This window comes from Carassius carassius, unplaced genomic scaffold (genome assembly GCF_963082965.1).
Source record: "Carassius carassius unplaced genomic scaffold, fCarCar2.1 SCAFFOLD_134, whole genome shotgun sequence".
NCBI lineage: Eukaryota > Metazoa > Chordata > Actinopteri > Cypriniformes > Cyprinidae > Carassius > Carassius carassius.
Genome location: NW_026774993.1, coordinates 43,935 through 58,072, shown reverse-complemented (window position 1 = coordinate 58,072; position 14,138 = coordinate 43,935). Strand labels below are relative to the sequence as shown.

The following is a 14,138-nucleotide window of genomic DNA, read 5'->3' as shown; positions in this document are numbered from 1 at the left end:
TAGCCAAGAAATAACAGATGTAAAAAAAGAAATGTCAGTTTTATCTCGTATCCAAAGTAAAGGTGTTATTTTAAGAAGCAAAGAAAGAGAAATAGAGGAAGGTGAAAAGTGTACAAGTTACTTTTTTAAAAAGATAATAACAAGGGGAGGGGCAATAACCAGTGTTAAGGTAGGAGGGAGGGATGCAAACACAACAGAAGAGATTTTAAAAAATGTAGAGGGATTTTATGAGGATTTGTATTGTAAAAAAGATGTACACGACGATACGGCAAGGGAAGTTTTACATTTTTTAGTCAAGAATGTTAATGGCCAAAATAAGTTTTTATCCCAAGATTTTAATATTTTAGAATTACATAAAGCTCTTAAAGGTTTTAAAAAGGGGAAGTCCCCAGGAGCAGATGGACTTCCCCTAGAGTTTTATCTTACTTTTTGGGATATTTTAGCACATGAATTATTGGCTGTTTTTAACAACTTTGAGACTCTTGACAGACTACCCGACAGTTTTAGGATAGGGATAGTGTCTTTACTGTACAAAAAAGGGGACAGGACTGACTTAAAAAATTGGAGACCAATCACGCTTTTAAATTTCGATGGTAAACTTTTTAGTAAGATTTTAGCGACACGCATGTCGACTGTTTTAGAGGACGTGATCCACCCGGATCAAGCTTCTGCTGTGCCCGGAAGAAAGATAACAGACAACCTAGTGCTGATTAGAGACGCCATCTGTTACGCGAGAGACAGAAATATTCGGCTAGTAGTCCTAAATTTAGATTTTGAAAAAGCATTTGATCGAGTCTCGCACCAGTACCTCTTCCAGGTACTGGATAAAATGGGGTTTCCAGAGAGGTTTATAGCCTGGGTGGGACTGCTGTACAAGGGAATAGTCAGCAAAATTCTAATAAATGGGCATCTTTCCAAAGCTGTGAACATACACAGTGGTGTCCGTCAGGGTTGTCCTTTATCTCCTCTTCTGTATGTGGCTTGCATTGAGCCACTGGCACAGATCTTGAGAAGGGACAAATGGATCAAAGGACTGGACGTTCCTGGGACGGGTGGACTGACGGCGACCTGTGCTTTATACATGGACGACGTAACTCTTTTAGCCACGGACCTTTTATCCATACGAAGAGCACTGGACTTGACTGACTGGTACGGTCGGGCCTCGGGCGCCAAACTCAATAGAAACAAGTCCGAGGCCCAGCTCTTCGGGCCGTGGGGAGACGCGGACACAGGAGGACTTGATTTGGTTTTTAAAGACAATGATTTTAAGATTTTAGGCGTTAAATTTGATAAAGACGGAGGTGGACGAGACAACTGGACTGACTTGCTAGGGAAAGCTAGGAAAAGACTGGGGTTTTGGGGACTAAGACAGTTGACAATTGAAGGTAAAATTTTAATTTTTAAATCTGTGATTTTACCTCTGATTTTACTTGTCTGTTCTGTTTTTAGCCCCCCTCGGCGGTTCCTGGTGAGACTGGAGAGGGCGGTGTTTTATTTCCTGTGGGGGTCCAAGTGGGAGCGCCTGAAGAGGGAGACCATCAAGAAAAGGCCAGAGAACGGTGGAAAAGGCCTCCCAGACCCCCACCTGTTTTTAGGCAGCCGCTTCACCGCCCTGCACATTAGTTATGCCATGACCCCATCCAAAGAAAACAAGACGGCTGCAATGGTGCGATTTTGGATGGGGTCTTACCTAAGAACATTGAAAATTTTACCAGTAGACTTGAAAACCCCAGTGTCTTTTAACTTGCCTAAAGAGTACAGTTTTATAAAAAATTTTTTAAAGAAATATCTTTTAGAGAGTGAAGATGTCACCATTTTAACTAAACACAAGTCTCTCATTTCTGTTGTGCAGGACCGGGAACCGGTGAGTCCAGTTCCAGGCCTCACACTAGGTGAGGCCAAACAAGTTTGGAGGAACGCTGCTCACCCCGCTCTCCAGAACAGGCACAAGGATTTATCATGGATGGTGGCTCATGAGATCCTCCCGGTCAGGGCGGTTATGCACTCCAGAGGCATGGCCAAAAACCCCATCTGCCCTCGGTCCGGCTGCAATTCCCCGGAGACCGTCCACCACCTACTCTGGGAGTGCGGTGCTGCGCGGGACCTGTGGGCCAAGACCGGCCCCTTGTATTTCCCGTGCCTACCAGCAGGTGGGGCCCAGTTCGGGTACCAGCTCGCCATCCTTGGGGTGGGCCGGGGCTTGAAGGACATGACAGCACAGGAATTCACCTCGCTCTGGCTCACCCTCAACGTCATCAAGGATGCCATCTGGGCCACCAGAAACCTGCTGGTGGGGAAACGCGTTACGGTAACCCTCCATGCATGCGAGCTAAAGGTAACATCAATGCTGCAGGGGTACCGGACGACGATATTCGGACGGGGGGGCCGGGGCCGCACAGAGAGGGTCCCGGCAGGCACCGACCCTGGCTGCCCGTAGATGCACCCTCACCATTCTGGCTACGGGAACAGCGGGCCAGCGGGCCGGAGGAGAGGGGATCTCCGCTGAGCCTGTAAAGCAGCATCTCATGTCCCTGTTCTGGAGAGTGGGGTGAAGACCGACTTGATAAGGACTCACCCCCGGTCTTGCACAACAGATGTTTTTTTTTATTTGGTTTTTATCCTATAAATTGGTTTTTATTGTGTTTTATTAATGAAATTGGTTTTATTAACATGCATATGAGGCTTGTTTGCTTTTTTAAATTTGTATTTTACTTTTGAAACCGATCGCACCTTTTAAACACACCTCAAATATGGACTTTTAAAAACAAGCAAAACACTGTGGTTTAATCAATTTTTTTTTTTTTTTAACAATGATTGTTTCTTTCATTTTACCATGTGTATTTATTATATATTATATGGCTTGTTTTAATGTGTGCTTGAAGAAAAAAAATGTGTGTGAAAGTAAAAATGCAAATGGAAAAAATGTAAATAGTGACAATAAAACTTTTTCGAAAGAAAAAATCTGTTCTTATCAGTTTAATATCTGATACGTCCCCCATCCGGGGACTACATATTAAATGGATTTTTAGATCACGGAGCTGGAGCCGGGGCTTGCTCCGTCCATTCCACGCATCGGCCTGGTATTGCAGTGTCTCCAGGAACGGTGTGCTTTCCCGTTTTCGGGAATGCCATTTATTGTGACGAATAGCAGTGCAAGTAATGAGGTCTGCCTTTGCAGGTCCTGTGGTTTATTGCGGACTCTCTTCTGAGGCACCCCCTGAGGTGTTGGACTCTTCCACTAACGATGCTCCCACCTGAGGTCTCGGAGTCTTTCACTGACGAGGTGATGTATCGAATTCGGTGTGTTTGGTTAAAGGGAGTCAACTAAAACCAGCGTTGGGAAGCAGTTTCCAGGCCAGTAATGGAAGTCGCACATCCTTCCTTTGTTGGGGTTTACGGAGGGCTAACCGTTGGTGAGGATGGTAGAGACGCAAATTGTACCTCTGGCTGGCCGCCTGGGTCTTCATACTTACCTGGCAGGGGAGACACCATGATCAAGAAGGCGGTTCACCCAGGGCGAGGCTTGTCCATTGCACTACGGCCATGCTGACCCCTGCGAATTCCCCAAATGTGGGAATCTCGACTGCATAATTTATGGTAGTGGGGGACTGCGTTCGCGCTCTCCCCTGAATTAACTGGTGAAACAAAACAGAAAGATCTATCTCAGTTACTCTTTAGTTTCAGAATGATGAGCCCTGCCACATGCTGGGTATGTGTTTTGAGCTCATGAAACAAAATCACTTACGCTCTTGAAATATCGGTCCCTGGTGTGTGGTTTAGTTCGAATTTTGCACAGACCTCACTTTGCAAGTCGATTGGATTGACTGCAGCCTAGCTGTAGCTGTCTCCATGTTTGTTTTTCGTTGTGCTTTTTCAAATCATATTAGTTCTTTTCCGCTTACAGCGCCACCTAGTGGCCTGTCGCAGCGCCCTTTTACACCTGACCGCTGACTGAGCCCCTGCACAGGTGTGCCGATTTGGGTGAAGGGATCTCACTCCTTCCTGGAGTTATAGCCATTTGAGCCACCTCGGCCACACCACCTTGGCACGTTTTGAGGTCCCCTCGCCAAGGTGAATGGAAATTTCCACTTTTTTTGGATGATTATTGACAGTCAGACTCCAGAGAAGCATTCTGTGCTGATCTGGATGGGACTGGGCTAAATACCTGCCGCTAGTTTGCAAAAGAAGGTTTTCGACAAAATCCCAAATACCCGAAAATTTCGTCAGAGCGACGAGCCAATCTGAGACCTGCATCTCGTTCGGCTCGAGCCAAGGATTCCGATGACATAAGGCATGTGGCTCTGCGACGAACCGTTTGGGAGTTACGAGCGATGCCGTACTCTCTGTCGCCGCAGAGCCAGCGTCAGGCCGATCGGGGCGAGGCCTGGTGACGTTGCAGACGGGGGAGGGTACTACCATCACACAGCGTTTCAGGTGTTTCCATCTTTGTTTGATGGTCCTTTTACATTTCAATTTTCTTATTTTTCCGCTTACAGCGCCACCTAGTGGCCTGTCGCAGCGCCCTTTTACACCTGAACGCTGACTGAACCCCTGCACAGGTGTGCTGATTTGGGTGAAGGGATCTCACTCCTTCCTGGAGTTATAGCCATTTGAGCCACCTCGGCCACACCACCTTGGCACGTTTTGAGGTCCCCTCGCCAAGGTGAATGGAAATTTCCACTTTTTTTGGATGATTATTGACAGTCAGACTCCAGAGAAGCATTCTGTGCTGATCTGGGTGGGACTGGGCCAAATACCTGCCGCTAGTTTGCAAAAGAAGGTTTTCGACAAAATCCCAAATATCCGAAAATTTCGTCAGAGCGACGAGCCAATCTGAGAACTGCATCTCGTTCGGCTCGAGCCAAGGATTCCGATGACATAAGGCACGTGGCTCTGCGACGAACCGTTTGGGAGTTACGAGCGATGCCATACTCTCTGTCGCCGCAGAGCCAGCGTCAGGCCGATCGGGGCGAGGCCCGGTGACGTTGCAGACGGGGGAGGGTACTACCATCACACAGCGTTTCAGGTGTTTCCATCTTTGTTTGATGGTCCTTTTACATTTCAATTTTCTTATTTTTCCGCTTACAGCGCCACCTAGTGGCCTGTCGCAGCGCCCTTTTACACCTGACCGCTGACTGAGCCCCTGCACAGGTGTGCCGATTTGGGTGAAGGGATCTCACTCCTTCCTGGAGTTATAGCCATTTTAGCCACCTCGGCCACACCACCTTGGCACGTTTTGAGGTCCCCTCGCCAAGGTGAATGGAAATTTCCACTTTTTTTGGATGATTATTGACAGTCAGACTACAGAGAAGCATTCTGTGCTGATCTGGGTGGGACTGGGCCAAATACCTGCCGCTAGTTTGCAAAAGAAGGTTTTCGACAAAATCCCAAATACCCGAAAATTTCGTCAGAGCGACGAGCCAATCTGAGACCTGCATCTCGTTCGGCTCGAGCCAAGGATTCCGATGACATAAGGCACGTGGCTTTGCGACGAACCGTTTGGGAGTTACGAGCGATGCCGTACTCTCTGTCGCTGCAGAGCCAGCGTCAGGCCGATCGGGGCGAGGCCCGGTGACGTTGCAGACGGGGGAGGGTACTACCATCACACAGCGTTTCAGGTGTTTCCATCTTTGTTTGATGGTCCTTTTACATTTCATTTTTCTTATTTTTCCGCTTACAGTGCCACCTAGTGGCCTGTCGCAGCGCCCTTTTACACCTGACCGCTGACTGAGCCCCTGCACAGGTGTGCCAATTTGGGTGAAGGGATCTCACTCCTTCCTGGAGTTATAGCCATTTGAGCCACCTCGGCCACACCACCTTGGCACGTTTTGAGGTCCCCTCGCCAAGGTGAATGGAATTTCCACTTTTTTTGGATGATTATTGACAGTCAGACTCCAGAGAAGCATTCTGTGCTGATCTGGGCGGGACTGGGCCAAATACCTGCCGCTAGTTTGCAAAAGAAGGTTTTCGACAAAATCCCAAATACTCGAAAATTTCGTCAGAGCGACGAGCCAATCTGAGACCTGCATCTCGTTCGGCTCGAGCCAAGGATTCCGATGACATAAAGCACGTGGCTTTGCGACGAACCGTTTGGGAGTTACGAGCGATGCCGTACTCTCTGTCGCCGCAGAGCCAGCGTCAGGCCGATCGGGGCGAGGCCCGGTGACGTTGCAGACGGGGGAGGGTACTACCATCACACAGCGTTTCAGGTCTCCCAGACTTACCAAAGCCGAGATGGGCATCATCGTGTCCGGCTTCTTCCCCGCTGCATCAAATCAACATCGCTTCTCGGCCTTTTGGCTAAGATCAAGTGTAGTATCTGTTCTTATCAGTTTAATATCTGATACGTCCCCCATCCGGGGACTACATATTAAATGGATTTTTAGATCACGGAGCTGGAGCCGGGGCTTGCTCCGTCCATTCCACGCATCGGCCTGGTGTTGCAGTGTCTCCAGGAACGGTGTGCTTTCCCGTTTTCGGGAATGCCATTTATTGTGACGAATAGCAGTGCAAGTAATGAGGTCTGCCTTTGCAGGTCCTGTGGTTTATTGCGGACTCTCTTCTGAGGCACCCCCTGAGGTGTTGGACTCTTCCACTAACGATGCTCCCACCTGAGGTCTCGGAGTCTTTCACTGACGAGGTGATGTATCGAATTCGGTGTGTTTGGTTAAAGGGAGTCAACTAAAACCAGCGTTGGGAAGCAGTTTCCAGGCCAGTAATGGAAGTCGCACATCCTTCCTTTGTTGGGGTTTACGGAGGGCTAACCGTTGGTGAGGATGGTAGAGACGCAAATTGTACCTCTGGCTGGCCGCCTGGGTCTTCATACTTACCTGGCAGGGGAGACACCATGATCAAGAAGGCGGTTCACCCAGGGCGAGGCTTGTCCATTGCACTACGGCCATGCTGACCCCTGCGAATTCCCCAAATGTGGGAATCTCGACTGCATAATTTATGGTAGTGGGGGACTGCGTTCGCGCTCTCCCCTGAATTAACTGGTGAAACAAAACAGAAAGATCTATCTCAGTTACTCTTTAGTTTCAGAATGATGAGCCCTGCCACATGCTGGGTATGTGTTTTGAGCTCATGAAACAAAATCACTTACGCTCTTGAAATATCGGTCCCTGGTGTGTGGTTTAGTTCGAATTTTGCACAGACCTCACTTTGCAAGTCGATTGGATTGACTGCAGCCTAGCTGTAGCTGTCTCCATGTTTGTTTTTCGTTGTGCTTTTTCAAATCATATTAGTTCTTTTCCGCTTACAGCGCCACCTAGTGGCCTGTCGCAGCGCCCTTTTACACCTGACCGCTGACTGAGCCCCTGCACAGGTGTGCCGATTTGGGTGAAGGGATCTCACTCCTTCCTGGAGTTATAGCCATTTGAGCCACCTCGGCCACACCACCTTGGCACGTTTTGAGGTCCCCTCGCCAAGGTGAATGGAAATTTCCACTTTTTTTGGATGATTATTGACAGTCAGACTCCAGAGAAGCATTCTGTGCTGATCTGGATGGGACTGGGCCAAATACCTGCCGCTAGTTTGCAAAAGAAGGTTTTCGACAAAATCCCAAATACCCGAAAATTTCGTCAGAGCGACGAGCCAATCTGAGACCTGTCCATTGCACTACGGCCATGCTGACCCCTGCGAATTCCCCAAATGTGGGAATCTCGACTGCATAATTTATGGTAGTGGGGGACTGCGTTCGCGCTCTCCCCTGAATTAACTGGTGAAACAAAACAGAAAGATCTATCTCAGTTACTCTTTAGTTTCAGAATGATGAGCCCTGCCACATGCTGGGTATGTGTTTTGAGCTCATGAAACAAAATCACTTACGCTCTTGAAATATCGGTCCCTGGTGTGTGGTTTAGTTCGAATTTTGCACAGACCTCACTTTGCAAGTCGATTGGATTGACTGCAGCCTAGCTGTAGCTGTCTCCATGTTTGTTTTTCGTTGTGCTTTTTCAAATCATATTAGTTCTTTTCCGCTTACAGCGCCACCTAGTGGCCTGTCGCAGCGCCCTTTTACACCTGACCGCTGACTGAGCCCCTGCACAGGTGTGCCGATTTGGGTGAAGGGATCTCACTCCTTCCTGGAGTTATAGCCATTTGAGCCACCTCGGCCACACCACCTTGGCACGTTTTGAGGTCCCCTCGCCAAGGTGAATGGAAATTTCCACTTTTTTTGGATGATTATTGACAGTCAGACTCCAGAGAAGCATTCTGTGCTGATCTGGGTGGGACTGGGCCAAATACCTGCCGCTAGTTTGCAAAAGAAGGTTTTCGACAAAATCCCAAATATCCGAAAATTTCGTCAGAGCGACGAGCCAATCTGAGACCTGCATCTCGTTCGGCTCGAGCCAAGGATTCCGATGACATAAGGCACGTGGCTCTGCGACGAACCGTTTGGGAGTTACGAGCGATGCCGTACTCTCTGTCGCCGCAGAGCCAGCGTCAGGCCGATCGGGGCGAGGCCCGGTGACGTTGCAGACGGGGGAGGGTACTACCATCACACAGCGTTTCAGGTGTTTCCATCTTTGTTTGATGGTCCTTTTACATTTCAATTTTCTTATTTTTCCGCTTACAGCGCCACCTAGTGGCCTGTCGCAGCGCCCTTTTACACCTGACCGCTGACTGAGCCCCTGCACAGGTGTGCCGATTTGGGTGAAGGGATCTCACTCCTTCCTGGAGTTATAGCCATTTTAGCCACCTCGGCCACACCACCTTGGCACGTTTTGAGGTCCCCTCGCCAAGGTGAATGGAAATTTCCACTTTTTTTGGATGATTATTGACAGTCAGACTACAGAGAAGCATTCTGTGCTGATCTGGGTGGGACTGGGCCAAATACCTGCCGCTAGTTTGCAAAAGAAGGTTTTCGACAAAATCCCAAATACCCGAAAATTTCGTCAGAGCGACGAGCCAATCTGAGACCTGCATCTCGTTCGGCTCGAGCCAAGGATTCCGATGACATAAGGCACGTGGCTCTGCGACGAACCGTTTGGGAGTTACGAGCGATGCCGTACTCTCTGTCGCCGCAGAGCCAGCGTCAGGCCGATCGGGGCGAGGCCCAGTGACGTTGCAGACGGGGGAGGGTACTACCATCACACAGCGTTTCAGGTGTTTCCATCTTTGTTTGATGGTCCTTTTACATTTCAATTTTCTTATTTTTCCGCTTACAGCGCCACCTAGTGGCCTGTCGCAGCGCCCTTTTACACCTGACCGCTGACTGAGCCCCTGCACAGGTGTGCCGATTTGGGTGAAGGGATCTCACTCCTTCCTGGAGTTATAGCCATTTGAGCCACCTCGGCCACACCACCTTGGCACGTTTTGAGGTCCCCTCGCCAAGGTGAATGGAAATTTCCACTTTTTTTGGATGATTATTGACAGTCAGACTCCAGAGAAGCATTCTGTGCTGATCTGGGTGGGACTGGGCCAAATACCTGCCGCTAGTTTGCAAAAGAAGGTTTTCGACAAAATCCCAAATACCCGAAAATTTCGTCAGAGCGACGAGCCAATCTGAGACCTGCATCTCGTTCGGCTCGAGCCAAGGATTCCGATGACATAAGGCACGTGGCTTTGCGACGAACCGTTTGGGAGTTACGAGCGATGCCGTACTCTCTGTCGCTGCAGAGCCAGCGTCAGGCCGATCGGGGCGAGGCCCGGTGACGTTGCAGACGGGGGAGGGTACTACCATCACACAGCGTTTCAGGTGTTTCCATCTTTGTTTGATGGTCCTTTTACATTTCATTTTTCTTATTTTTCCGCTTACAGTGCCACCTAGTGGCCTGTCGCAGCGCCCTTTTACACCTGACCGCTGACTGAGCCCCTGCACAGGTGTGCCAATTTGGGTGAAGGGATCTCACTCCTTCCTGGAGTTATAGCCATTTGAGCCACCTCGGCCACACCACCTTGGCACATTTTGAGGTCCCCTCGCCAAGGTGAATGGAAATTTCCACTTTTTTTGGATGATTATTGACAGTCAGACTCCAGAGAAGCATTCTGTGCTGATCTGGGTGGGACTGGGCCAAATACCTGCCGCTAGTTTGCAAAAGAAGGTTTTCGACAAAATCCCAAATACCCGAAAATTTCGTCAGAGCGACGAGCCAATCTGAGACCTGCATCTCGTTCGGCTCGAGCCAAGGATTCCGATGACATAAGGCACGTGGCTCTGCGACGAACCGTTTGGGAGTTACGAGCGATGCCGTACTCTCTGTCGCCGCAGAGCCAGCGTCAGGCCGATCGGGGCGAGGCCTGGTGACGTTGCAGACGGGGGAGGGTACTACCATCACACAGCGTTTCAGGTGTTTCCATCTTTGTTTGATGGTCCTTTTACATTTCAATTTTCTTATTTTTCCGCTTACAGCGCCACCTAGTGGCCTGTCGCAGCGCCCTTTTACACCTGACCGCTGACTGAGCCCCTGCACAGGTGTGCCGATTTGGGTGAAGGGATCTCACTCCTTCCTGGAGTTATAGCCATTTGAGCCACCTCGGCCACACCACCTTGGCACGTTTTGAGGTCCCCTCGCCAAGGTGAATGGAATTTCCACTTTTTTTGGATGATTATTGACAGTCAGACTCCAGAGAAGCATTCTGTGCTGATCTGGGCGGGACTGGGCCAAATACCTGCCGCTAGTTTGCAAAAGAAGGTTTTCGACAAAATCCCAAATACTCGAAAATTTCGTCAGAGCGACGAGCCAATCTGAGACCTGCATCTCGTTCGGCTCGAGCCAAGGATTCCGATGACATAAAGCACGTGGCTTTGCGACGAACCGTTTGGGAGTTACGAGCGATGCCGTACTCTCTGTCGCCGCAGAGCCAGCGTCAGGCCGATCGGGGCGAGGCCCGGTGACGTTGCAGACGGGGGAGGGTACTACCATCACACAGCGTTTCAGGTCTCCCAGACTTACCAAAGCCGAGATGGGCATCATCGTGTCCGGCTTCTTCCCCGCTGCATCAAATCAACATCGCTTCTCGGCCTTTTGGCTAAGATCAAGTGTAGTATCTGTTCTTATCAGTTTAATATCTGATACGTCCCCCATCCGGGGACTACATATTAAATGGATTTTTAGATCACGGAGCTGGAGCCGGGGCTTGCTCCGTCCATTCCACGCATCGGCCTGGTATTGCAGTGTCTCCAGGAACGGTGTGCTTTCCCGTTTTCGGGAATGCCATTTATTGTGACGAATAGCAGTGCAAGTAATGAGGTCTGCCTTTGCAGGTCCTGTGGTTTATTGCGGACTCTCTTCTGAGGCACCCCCTGAGGTGTTGGACTCTTCCACTAACGATGCTCCCACCTGAGGTCTCGGAGTCTTTCACTGACGAGGTGATGTATCGAATTCGGTGTGTTTGGTTAAAGGGAGTCAACTAAAACCAGCGTTGGGAAGCAGTTTCCAGGCCAGTAATGGAAGTCGCACATCCTTCCTTTGTTGGGGTTTACGGAGGGCTAACCGTTGGTGAGGATGGTAGAGACGCAAATTGTACCTCTGGCTGGCCGCCTGGGTCTTCATACTTACCTGGCAGGGGAGACACCATGATCAAGAAGGCGGTTCACCCAGGGCGAGGCTTGTCCATTGCACTACGGCCATGCTGACCCCTGCGAATTCCCCAAATGTGGGAATCTCGACTGCATAATTTATGGTAGTGGGGGACTGCGTTCGCGCTCTCCCCTGAATTAACTGGTGAAACAAAACAGAAAGATCTATCTCAGTTACTCTTTAGTTTCAGAATGATGAGCCCTGCCACATGCTGGGTATGTGTTTTGAGCTCATGAAACAAAATCACTTACGCTCTTGAAATATCGGTCCCTGGTGTGTGGTTTAGTTCGAATTTTGCACAGACCTCACTTTGCAAGTCGATTGGATTGACTGCAGCCTAGCTGTAGCTGTCTCCATGTTTGTTTTTCGTTGTGCTTTTTCAAATCATATTAGTTCTTTTCCGCTTACAGCGCCACCTAGTGGCCTGTCGCAGCGCCCTTTTACACCTGACCGCTGACTGAGCCCCTGCACAGGTGTGCCGATTTGGGTGAAGGGATCTCACTCCTTCCTGGAGTTATAGCCATTTGAGCCACCTCGGCCACACCACCTTGGCACGTTTTGAGGTCCCCTCGCCAAGGTGAATGGAAATTTCCACTTTTTTTGGATGATTATTGACAGTCAGACTCCAGAGAAGCATTCTGTGCTGATCTGGATGGGACTGGGCCAAATACCTGCCGCTAGTTTGCAAAAGAAGGTTTTCGACAAAATCCCAAATACCCGAAAATTTCGTCAGAGCGACGAGCCAATCTGAGACCTGTCCATTGCACTACGGCCATGCTGACCCCTGCGAATTCCCCAAATGTGGGAATCTCGACTGCATAATTTATGGTAGTGGGGGACTGCGTTCGCGCTCTCCCCTGAATTAACTGGTGAAACAAAACAGAAAGATCTATCTCAGTTACTCTTTAGTTTCAGAATGATGAGCCCTGCCACATGCTGGGTATGTGTTTTGAGCTCATGAAACAAAATCACTTACGCTCTTGAAATATCGGTCCCTGGTGTGTGGTTTAGTTCGAATTTTGCACAGACCTCACTTTGCAAGTCGATTGGATTGACTGCAGCCTAGCTGTAGCTGTCTCCATGTTTGTTTTTCGTTGTGCTTTTTCAAATCATATTAGTTCTTTTCCGCTTACAGCGCCACCTAGTGGCCTGTCGCAGCGCCCTTTTACACCTGACCGCTGACTGAGCCCCTGCACAGGTGTGCCGATTTGGGTGAAGGGATCTCACTCCTTCCTGGAGTTATAGCCATTTGAGCCACCTCGGCCACACCACCTTGGCACGTTTTGAGGTCCCCTCGCCAAGGTGAATGGAAATTTCCACTTTTTTTGGATGATTATTGACAGTCAGACTCCAGAGAAGCATTCTGTGCTGATCTGGATGGGACTGGGCCAAATACCTGCCGCTAGTTTGCAAAAGAAGGTTTTCGACAAAATCCCAAATACCCGAAAATTTCGTCAGAGCGACGAGCCAATCTGAGACCTGCATCTCGTTCGGCTCGAGCCAAGGATTCCGATGACATAAGGCACGTGGCTCTGCGACGAACCGTTTGGGAGTTACGAGCGATGCCGTACTCTCTGTCGCCGCAGAGCCAGCGTCAGGCCGATCGGGGCGAGGCCCAGTGACTTTGCAGACGGGGGAGGGTACTACCATCACACAGCGTTTCAGGTGTTTCCATCTTTGTTTGATGGTCCTTTTACATTTCAATTTTCTTATTTTTCCGCTTACAGCGCCACCTAGTGGCCTGTCGCAGCGCCCTTTTACACCTGACCGCTGACTGAGCCCCTGCACAGGTGTGCCGATTTGGGTGAAGGGATCTCACTCCTTCCTGGAGTTATAGCCATTTGAACCACCTCGGCCACACCACCTTGGCACATTTTGAGGTCCCCTCGCCAAGGTGAATGGAAATTTCCACTTTTTTTGGATGATTATTGACAGTCAGACTCCAGAGAAGCATTCTGTGCTGATCTGGGTGGGACTGGGCCAAATACCTGCCGCTAGTTTGCAAAAGAAGGTTTTCGACAAAATCCCAAATACCCGAAAATTTCGTCAGAGCGACGAGCCAATCTGAGACCTGCATCTCGTTCGGCTCGAGCCAAGGATTCCGATGACATAAGGCACGTGGCTCTGCGACGAACCGTTTGGGAGTTACGAGCGATGCCGTACTCTCTGTCGCCGCAGAGCCAGCGTCAGGCCGATCGGGGCGAGGCCTGGTGACGTTGCAGACGGGGGAGGGTACTACCATCACACAGCGTTTCAGGTGTTTCCATCTTTGTTTGATGGTCCTTTTACATTTCAATTTTCTTATTTTTCCGCTTACAGCGCCACCTAGTGGCCTGTCGCAGCGCCCTTTTACACCTGACCGCTGACTGAGCCCCTGCACAGGTGTGCCGATTTGGGTGAAGGGATCTCACTCCTTCCTGGAGTTATAGCCATTTGAGCCACCTCGGCCACACCACCTTGGCACGTTTTGAGGTCCCCTCGCCAAGGTGAATGGAATTTCCACTTTTTTTGGATGATTATTGACAGTCAGACTCCAGAGAAGCATTCTGTGCTGATCTGGGCGGGACTGGGCCAAATACCTGCCGCTAGTTTGCAAAAGAAGGTTTTCGACAA

The 14,138-nt window shown here is 49.8% G+C and overlaps 5 non-coding genes and 3 pseudogenes across 5 annotated transcripts; all 8 read left to right on the top strand.

Moving 5' to 3' along the window:
* Positions 1-2,939: 2,939 nt before the first annotated feature.
* LOC132134026 (U2 spliceosomal RNA) lies at positions 2,940-3,114 on the top strand (annotated as a pseudogene).
* A 351-nt stretch (positions 3,115-3,465) lies between these two features.
* On the top strand, positions 3,466-3,629 carry LOC132134016 (U1 spliceosomal RNA). The gene has a single exon (XR_009429328.1). It is a non-coding gene; the product is annotated as a U1 spliceosomal RNA (small nuclear RNA).
* A 2,651-nt stretch (positions 3,630-6,280) lies between these two features.
* On the top strand, positions 6,281-6,471 carry LOC132134023 (U2 spliceosomal RNA). The gene has a single exon (XR_009429333.1). It is a non-coding gene; the product is annotated as a U2 spliceosomal RNA (small nuclear RNA).
* A 351-nt stretch (positions 6,472-6,822) lies between these two features.
* On the top strand, positions 6,823-6,986 carry LOC132134015 (U1 spliceosomal RNA). The gene has a single exon (XR_009429327.1). It is a non-coding gene; the product is annotated as a U1 spliceosomal RNA (small nuclear RNA).
* Positions 6,987-7,571: 585 nt separating this feature from the next.
* LOC132134020 (U1 spliceosomal RNA) lies at positions 7,572-7,711 on the top strand (annotated as a pseudogene).
* Positions 7,712-10,954: 3,243 nt separating this feature from the next.
* On the top strand, positions 10,955-11,145 carry LOC132134022 (U2 spliceosomal RNA). The gene has a single exon (XR_009429332.1). It is a non-coding gene; the product is annotated as a U2 spliceosomal RNA (small nuclear RNA).
* Positions 11,146-11,496: 351 nt separating this feature from the next.
* LOC132134034 (U1 spliceosomal RNA) lies at positions 11,497-11,660 on the top strand. Its single transcript, XR_009429337.1, has one exon. It is a non-coding gene; the product is annotated as a U1 spliceosomal RNA (small nuclear RNA).
* A 585-nt stretch (positions 11,661-12,245) lies between these two features.
* On the top strand, positions 12,246-12,385 carry LOC132134019 (U1 spliceosomal RNA; annotated as a pseudogene).
* The last annotated feature ends 1,753 nt before the right edge of the window (positions 12,386-14,138 follow it).